The sequence below is a fragment of the Carlito syrichta genome, unplaced genomic scaffold, assembly GCF_000164805.1.
Source record: "Carlito syrichta isolate Samal-C Ts95f unplaced genomic scaffold, Tarsius_syrichta-2.0.1 Scaffold315490, whole genome shotgun sequence".
Taxonomy (NCBI): Eukaryota; Metazoa; Chordata; class Mammalia; order Primates; family Tarsiidae; genus Carlito; species Carlito syrichta.
In genome coordinates, this window is record NW_007259586.1 from 1,215,850 (window position 1) to 1,225,736 (window position 9,887).

A 9,887-nucleotide genomic window follows, 5' to 3' on the forward strand; every position below is an offset into this window, starting at 1 on the left:
ACCAGAGTGGGAACTGCAGCAAGCAATTCTAAAACCCAACAGAGATTTATGGCATGAATATGTGGCAGCATTATTGCTAAAATTTCTTTATATCTGTAATAACTTGGCAAGTAAAATTATGCTTCAAAGCAGTTGGTATGTATATTAACTTCACATTTCACTTCATTTTAAAATGAGATCTTGCTATAACAAATTTAGGGAAACAGGCAATTTTGAGTTGAATTTTAAACAGAAAAGTCCATTTTCTCCTTTATAGGAACTCTGCTATTTGTCCTTCTTCATGAACACTATTTTCCATTTCAGAATCAAATGCTCTGAAAACTAGAATGAATTCTGTCACTTAATTCTTGCAGGCCAAAAATTAGTCCAATTTATAAAAATGTATATACTTTATTTATACATGAAAAGGAACTTAAAGTATTTTAAATGCCATTACTCTCAAATCTGCTTAGAAATCCAAACAAAACCTAGTTTGATAATAGACAGAATTTTAAACCATGTTTGGGGAACCCTGTACATACAGAAGCATAAATACAGATTAACAGGTGAATCTAACAAGATACTAAAATATAATATACATGTGTTAGCAATCATTTTGAAGAAAGCACTAAAAATATCAGAAATAGTCCACCTTCCTTTAATATATGCTGCATTCTAAAATATTTATATTTCCAACTTTCTCTCCAGGAAATAATACTGTTCAAAAAAAATTTTTTTTTTAATGAAGCGGAAAGGAAAAAAAATCCAGTTCTCAAAATGTCGGACAAATACACATAAACCATGGTGGTAACCCTAGGAGAATGTATTTAAATTCAATTTTCGATCTTTAAACAAACAAAAGCTAAACACCAGCAACAACAAAACCAAAGAATTTTTAAGAAAGTAGTTTTTAATTGTTCAAGCTGTTAAAGATGAATGGGAAAGGTCACCTGAAATATATGCAAAGAACAAAAAATTTTACTTGTGACTAATTCAATGTTTCCTTTGCAAAGGAATAAAGTTCAAATCATATTACCAATGTTACTATAACAAAAATCTGGCCATTACAAAAGGTTTCCCAAACTGCAGTCAATGGCCCACTCATTTTAAGTAATACTGGTAATGGATGAATTCCAGTATAACAGAAAAAAAAAAAGACAGACTAGAAGAAGTCTACTGGAGTTCACTGTAACGGGATTTGAGCTATAATTAAATTTGATTAGTTTGGTTCAAACCTCAAGTTCAAAAGAATTATCAGCGCAAATGGATGAAAAGTCCTTTTACACGGGCATTTTGAAAATATGAAAAGGGCTGACACAGCAACCATCAAAGACTTTAAAAGCAATTGACCCTTCCCAGAGCAAAGGAGAAACGCTAACAGCTGAAACTCAGATGCTGCGTGCAAAGAAAATAAAGTTCCAGATGGTTCAAAAGTCTGGTAGCTCATTAAATATTAAATACTATTATTTTTAACTGGATTTTGCCCAGGGATAGCCAAATGTGTCATCCATAAAATGTGAAAAAGAAGACCAACACCATTCCCTGAAAAGCTGAAGTAAGTAAATATTCCCTTTTTCAAAAACTTCCAGCATGAGGAAGATTCTCAAGAAGTTATACAAGCAGTTATTGATGAGAGTCAAACAACCATGTTGTTACATTAAAAACAAAAACACCTATAACCTAAAAATCCAAACCAGTTTCCCTGAAGAAAAGCAGACTTTGCAGAATTTAACACAGTATTATTTAGAGACATTTAACTCTTACTCGACAAACATGCATACACACCTGCACACACATACACAATTCTGTATCCCCTTAAATTACATATCTTTTGTGCATTAAAAAAGGAGAAAAGTAAAAAGAGCTGGCATAATAAATATGGCCTAGAGCTACTGAGGGTGAATACAGATTTTAGAAGCAATTAAAAAACAGTATTAGAGGATTGTATATAAAAAAAGTTTGTTGTGGCTCGGCTCGGTGGCTCAGCCTGCAATCCCAGCACTTTGGGAGGCGAAGGCGAGTGGATTGCCTGAGTCCACGGGTTGGAGACCCACCCGGGCAACTTGGCGAGACCTCGTCTCTACGGTAAATCAAAAAAATTGGCCAGGCGTGGTGGCGCATGCCTGTAGTTCCAGTTACTTGGAAGGCTGAGGCGGAAGGATCGCCTGAGCCTAGCAAGTCAACGCTGGTGTGGTCTTGAGTGTGCCATTGCACTCCAGTCTGGGCAACAGTGAGACTCCAACTCAAAAAAAAAAAAAAAAAGTTTGTTGTATTTATGCAGTGTTTTAAATATACATATGTATGGAAAAGGACAGGTAAACATGCATACACATCATCAAATGAAGTGGACATATAAATGTATAAGCATATATAGTAAAACAAGTATGTATATATGTATTCACGTGTGTGCATGTACATACACACATACACACACACACACACACACTAAGGACCTCTTTTCAACAAAATAAAATTAGCTCACTTAGTTTACATACCCTGAGATTTTGTTTATGGCACTTTTAAGTGAGCTTTTATTTTAAAACTTTTCCCTTGTTAGCACACTGCATTTATACACCTTAGGTTTTGGGGGAGGGAAAAGACTTTTTCATGAAATGGAAACATTCAGTGCCAAATGAAGCAGGTGTGAGATATCTCAAAGATGAAAGCAATTCTCCAAATGACAATGTCATCCTGTAATGCTTTCTTGACATGTACAATTTTGCTATTCCTCTTTTAGAGGTTGAATACAAAGCACTGTTTGTGATCCTTCCTAACAGAGATGAGTATTCTGATTGGTGCTCATTTCTAGTGTCATTTAGCACTGAGGAAAGTCAATCCAACCTTGATCTCACCTAAAATGGCCAAGAATCCAGCAACAGACAGGTTGTTGCAGACTTTAAATGCTCTAATGCTCTTTTCTTCAAATATTCTCTTTAGAAGCAAAATAATTCTTAATGTAATTCCTTTATTCTGAAAACCATTTATTAAAAACCAGTTTTAAAATAATTCAAAGTAGGCCAGGCTCAGTGGCTCAGCCTGTAATCCCAGTACTTTGGGAGGCTGAGGCGAGTAGATTGCCTGAGCCCGTGGGTTTGAGACCAGCCTGGGAAACTTGGTGAGACCTTGTCTCTACAATAAATCAAAAATTAGCTGGGTGTGGTAGCACACGCCTGTAGTGCTGGCTATTTGGAAGACTGAGGCGGAAGGATCGTTGAAGCCCAGCAGGTCAACGCTGGATGGCTGTAAGTATGCCACTGCTCTCCAGCTTGGGCAACAGAGTGAGATTCCAACTCAAAAAATAAAATAAAATACAAAATAAAAAAAGTAATTCAAAGTAATCTCCCATCAAAAGAAAGAAAACTCAGCCGGGCTCGGTGGTTCAGCCTGTAATCCAGTGCCTTGGGAGGCTGAGGTGAGTGGATTGCCTGAGCCCGCGGGTTCGAGACCTGCCTGGGCAGCGAGACCTCATCTCTACAATAAATCAAAAATCAGCTGGGCGTGGTAGTGCACGCCTGTAATTCCAGCTACTCAGAAGGCTGAGGTGGAAGGATCGCCAGAGCCCAGCAGGTCGAGGCTGCGGTGGCCGGGAGCGGCCACTGCACTACAGTCTGGGCAACAGAGTAAGATTCCAACTCAAAAAAAAGAAAGAAAGAAAGAAAACTCCACAAAGAAATCAATCACATTGTTTACTTTTCTTTTGTCCATTACAAATATCGTGTAGAAGGTGACACAGATGTGTCTTTCAGTAATTTCTCATTTAAAAAAATATTCACAATTTGGTCAGGTATGGTGGCTCATGCCTGTAATCCCAGCATTTTGGGAGGCTGAGGCAGGAGGACTGCTTGAGGCCAGGAGTTTGAGACCAGCTAAGGCAACATAATGAGACACTCTACAAAAAAATTTTTTAAAGTAGCCAGGTGTTGTAGTGCATGCCTGTAGTCCCAGCTACTTGGGAGGCTGGGGTGGTAGGACTGCATGAGCCCAGGAGGCTGCAGTGAGCCACGATCATGTCACTACACTCCAGCCTGGGCTACTAAGTGAGACACTGGCTCAAAAAAAAAAAAAAAAAAAAGAAAAGCGAAAACAATTCACAATTTAGGACTAAAGGTTTTACTGAATTTAAAAAATATTAACTTTACCAGTTTCTGAAATAACACACAAAAAATTTTTCTCCTGAAATACCTACCAAATGGCTGTAGTTATTAAGTTTTTCTTTATTTCAAAACAGAAAGAGAACATCTTTTAACTGAACTAGATATCATCTAGTCAAAAGGTTCTCATATGTCAGTATGCATCAGAATCACCTGGAGGGTGTAAAACACAAATTCTGGGCCCTACTCCCAGAGTTCCTGATTCAGAAGGCCTGGGGCGGGGCCTGAGCTTGTGCATTTCTAATAAGTTCCCAGGTAATGATGCTGTTAGTGGTCTAGGGACTGCACTGTGAGAACCAATAATCTACTCAATATTTTCTCTTGATGATTAGCAAAGCTGGTAATGGACAAATAGTATACTATATACTTAATAGAAATAAAGACTTTTGATGCTCAGAATTAAAAAGAAATTGTCACAAAGGAAATCTCATCCAGGCAGTGCATTAGAGATGATCTAGCCCAGAATTCAGCAAACTTTTTCTGTAAGCCAGATAATAAATTGTTTAGGTTTTGTGGGCCATACAGTCTCTGTCACAACTACTCAACTCTGCCATTGTAGTGTGAAAGCAGACAGACAATACATAAATGAAAGAAGGTGGCTGTATGCCAATAAAGCTTTATTACAAAAACAGGCTATGGTCTGGATTTGGCCCACAGGTCACAGTTTACCAATCATTTTAAAAATGAGGAAATGAATGCTCAGGGAGATTAAACAACGTCAAAAGGCACAAGACAGTAAGTGGTAAAATTACAACCAGAACTTCAGTATCCTGATGTCTGATGGACTAAAGAAGCTACTGTTACAGTAACAGTAATATTTTGATAAAGAACAGTCACAAATGTAATGCATTGTAAAACCTCATATAGTTTAACGGCCAAAAAAAGACTTTACTAAACAAAATAGTATCTCAGTTCTAGAATCAATGCCAAACGTTGTTTCTAATATTATTTCTAAACAGAAGGGTTACACAGTTGGAGGACAGTGTAGACTGTTGTCATATGGCTTCCCTGCATTCCATAATAGGCTGAGAATCAAGGGATTGATCACAGAGAGTAGAAAAGGGGGGTCCCAGGACTTCTCAGTTCTTGCCCTCTCAGTCTTCGTCTCTCTCAACCCTTCTGCCATCCATTTGGCATCATTTCTTACAATAATTCTTCCAGATTCTAAAATCTTCCCCCATAAGAGCCAAAAAAGGCAGTAAATTTGTGAAACTTAAGTTAAAAACAATGTTTCTGGACAGTCTACTAGGTTTGATCTTAATTCTAGTCATTACATAATTATTAAAATTAGAATATTTGGCTAATAAAAATAAAACAGATATTTACCTGCATTACACAGATATCTAAAAGTACATAAACATATATATACAGACACACACTATATAAGTGTGTGTATTCATATACATACAAATAAACACATACTCTTTATGCTTTCATAGTTGCCTAAGCTTTTACTCTTAAAACTGATATTTAAATAAGTCAATATATCTTAGCAATTAATAAAGTAAATTTTATGTACTGCTTTATAACTATTTTATACCAGTTTATTTTTTATTTTATTTAGTATTTATGTATTTATTTATTTATATTTTTGAGCTGAGTCTCACTCTATTGCCCAGGCTGGAGTGCAGTGGCACACTCATGGTCACCCCAGAGTCAACCTGCTGGGCTCAGGTGATCCTTCCACCTCAGCCTTCCAAGTAGCTGGAACTACAGGTGGGTGCTACCATGACTCGCTAATTTTTTGATTTATTGTAGAGATGAGGTCTCGCCAATTTGCCCAGGCTGATCTCAAACCCATGGGCTCACGCAATCCTCTCACCTCGGCCTCCTAAAGTGCTGGGATTACAGGCTTGAGCCACCATGCCTGGCCAACACCAGTTTATTTTAAAAAAAATAAAGCTAACATATGTATATCAGGAAAAATTAAATATCTTTGCTTTAAGTATCAAACACGAATGCAAAAGTTTTTTCTAAAATAGCTGTGGTTAAAAGTGTGCATATCCAATTCAGGATAAGAATGATGAGTCCTAAATCTGAGACAAAGTTTTTAACATGTTTGATGTACCCTAAACCATGCATGAAAAAGCATCTGTTATTTACAGATCAAAGCAAACCTCAGTATCCTAAAACAACTAGAGTGAAAAATGCCCAAATTTAATTTCATCCCTGTCCACATGCTTCTTTGAACTAATAATTCAGAGAATTGGTCAGTATGTTGAACTAATTAGCATGCTTAATGCTTGCCAACTTTGATGGCTCCAATTCTCTAAGAAATAGAACATAAAAAATAGTTTTTAAAACACATGCATGAGCATGTTTGAGAAAATGCAAAGGCTAGTCCAAGTTGATAAAGTCACATATACTGAATAGCACCAGAAAAAGTCCCAAAACTTGTGTGACACATGTTTAACATTGTCTAAGCTGTGAAATGGGTTGTAAGTTATTTGGCGGTTTTGATTTGCATGAGATGAAGTCAGCCTTTTTTTTCTGTTATCCAATTATTAGTTATAAGATTCAGCATATATCTAACTTCATTTCAACATAAGGGACTGCAGTAAAGTGTCCTGATAAGAGGTTAACACTTTTATTTTTTTTTTGAATTTTTTATTTTAAAATTGTGGGGTACAGTTAAGGATTAGGTTTACAAATATGCATTGTTCAGGTACCCTTGTTGATACAGGGTGTCTCCTCACACTTTTATTTTTTAATTGCTACGGAAGTCAATTCATTCAAGATCTTTTATTATGAAATCCCACACTACAGTCAAGAGCAAAATGTACCCTTTATTATCCACGTATTTGAATCTTATGGCCACATTTGCTACAGAGATTTTCCTATAACAGTTACTTGTGGTAATCAATTTAAAAAAGATAGTAAACAGGTCACTAGGTATTAAACACAACGTTAATTAGCTAATAGTCCCATGATTTGAGGGGGATGGAAGGGATCTGGTACCAGAGAGTTTTTTGTTTTGGGGTTTTTTTTTTTTTAGTTTTTCTATTTAATGAAAAACCCATTTCTATAATTTACATGAGAACATTACAAAGAGCCTTCCAAACAAATTCCATCTTGGCTTGCCACTCTATTTTATCCCCTCTAACTTGAAGCAAGACAGACATTAAAAAAGAATTAACAAAAATGCCAACCCAAAGGAGGTTTGGTGCATGTGATTCTAGGCAGGAAATCCAGGCTCAATATTTTAGTACCACTTGAAGCACAAGTAAAAAATATTTAAAGGTAGTTAAGCATACATCTTTAAAAATAATGTTTCCAATATATCAACATACCAATTCCATTACTCTGCCCTTCCTATTTCTAAGTTTCCTAAAAGGATTACCCAAAATTCAACTCACTCAGAAACAAGGATTCCCTCTCTGACCACTCATTCCTACCTTGCCAGCACCAGCACTCTTAATTTTCAACTACTGGATGTTCACCTACTAATAAACCACTTAACAAATACATATCCCTGCATTTCCACACACAAATGAAAAAAGCTACCTCAGAGTAAAATCTCTGAACTCTTCTGTCCCATTCACACTGCTAACTCTATAGCTTTGTACCCCACACTCATCTCATTAATGTTTTCAGATAAGCTAAAAACTACTGGGTCAACAATTCAGTAGTAACATCGTTCCTGCCACCACCACAGTGAATTTCTTTTGCGCTATAGAGTACAAATTTGTCTTCTGCATTAAAAGCTTGACATTAATTCCACGGTCTGTAGTGTTTCCTTTCTAGGAAGGCAGTTCGAATAAGAGTCAAATAATTTTGGTTCTAGGTTTGTCTTCAGCACACAAAGTAAATGAATAATTTTGGTAAGTCACTGTAGGTCTTATATTTTTTAAGAGATTATAAAGAAGATAACTCAAAGCAAAGATGCTTTGTGCTTGGATAAAATAAAATACACAGCACCTTTTCTTTCTTCAAGTAGGTAAATACCTAGATTACTCATACTATATGATAATATAACAGCAATAAGAAGAACTAGTGGCAATATGTATATATATAAAAAATATTAACTATATTCTGAGTCAAAGTAGGTGAAGAACTGAGTTTTGAATCCACTAATGTACACATATTCACAGTATAATAATACAGAAGATAGGCATTCTTAGAAAAATAGAGAAGGAAAAAGATGAAAGATACCTAAGTTTTAGAATGTCTTTAGTCAGACCTTCCTATTAATTAAAAAAACAACAAATACAGAAGTTTGGGGGGGAAAGATGGGAAACACATAAGTTTTGAGATTTTTTTAGACAGAAATTATGTCAGTTAAGAAAAAGAAACAGGTGAGCCTCAGTGGCTCAACCTGTAATCCCAGGACTTTGGGAGCCTGAGGGTTCGAGACCAGCCCGGGCAACTTGGGGAGACCTCGTCTCTACAATAAATCAAAAATTAGAGGGGATGGTAGCGCACGCCTATAGTTCCAGCTACTTGGAAGGCTGAGGTGGAAGGATCGCTGAAGTCCAGCAGGTCAACGCTGGGGTGGCCGTGAATATGCCACTGCACTCCAGCCTGGGCGACGGAGTGAGACTCCAACTCAAAAAAAGAAAAAGAAACACACTGTTTTCCGTTTCTGAAAGAACTAGAAATTGACCTTCCATATGACCCAGCAATCCCCCTGTTGGGAATATATCCAGAGGAACTCAAATCACTCTACACAAAAGATACCTGCACACACATGTTTACTGCAGCACTATTCACAAGAGCAAAAACATGGAACCAACTTGCTGCCCATGGAAACTGGACTAGATTTTAAAAATGTGGTACATATACACAATGGAATATTATGCAGTCATAAAGGAGGAAAAACATGCACTTCACAGCAACTTGGATGGATTTAGAGTCTATCATACTCAGTGATCTATCACAGAAACAAAGAACAGAGTATCATATGTTCTCACTCATAAGCAGACCTTGAACAATTATCATAATACTGTAAGAAAGGGATTAGCAGTAGTGGGAAACTTCCAGGGAAGGCGGGGGAGGTGGGATTGGCAGTAGTGGGAAACTGCCAGGGGAAGGGGTGGTGCAACTCATCAACGAGGGTACCTGCATAATGAACATTTGAATACCTAAACCTGAATTGTATCCCATATCTTTAAAATAAAAAATTTAATAAAATAAAAAATTGTGAGGCTGGGTTCAGTGGCTCAGACTGTAATCCCAACACTTTTGGAGGCCAGGATGAGTAGACTGCCTGAGCCTATGGGTTTGAGACCAGCCTGGGCAACTTGGCAAGACCTCATCTCTACAATAAAATCAAAAAAGTTAGCCAGGTACAGTAGCATGCACCCATAATTCTGGCTACTTGGGAGGCTGAGGCAGAAGGATCGCCGGAGTCCAGCAGGTTGACGCTGGGGTGGCCTTGAGTGTGCCACTGCACACCAGTCTGGGCAACAGAGTGAGACTCCAACTAAAAAACAAAAAATTTAATTTAATTTAATTTAAAATTAAAATTGTGGTAGAATATACATCGTAAGACCTACTGTCTTAACCATTAAAAAAAGAAACAAAGGGAAATGTCTTAAAAATCAAAACACCATCTTTCACAACTAGGATGTTCAAAAATATGAAAACAAATACTTGAGTAGATAAAGAAAAGCAAGCCGGGCTCGGTGGCTCAGCCTGTAATCCCGCGCCTTTGGGAGGCTGAGGTGAGTGGATTGCCTGAGCCCGCGGGTTCGAGACCCGCCTGGGCAGCGAAACCTCATCTCTACAATAAATCAAAAAATCAGCCGGGCATGGTAG

At 37.3% G+C, this 9,887-nt stretch overlaps 1 protein-coding gene across 2 annotated transcripts in view; it reads right to left on the bottom strand.

Moving 5' to 3' along the window:
- SLC25A26 (solute carrier family 25 member 26) overlaps positions 1-9,887 on the bottom strand; it is a 148,794-nt gene that overhangs the window by 76,071 nt on the left and 62,836 nt on the right. The window lies entirely within an intron of this gene.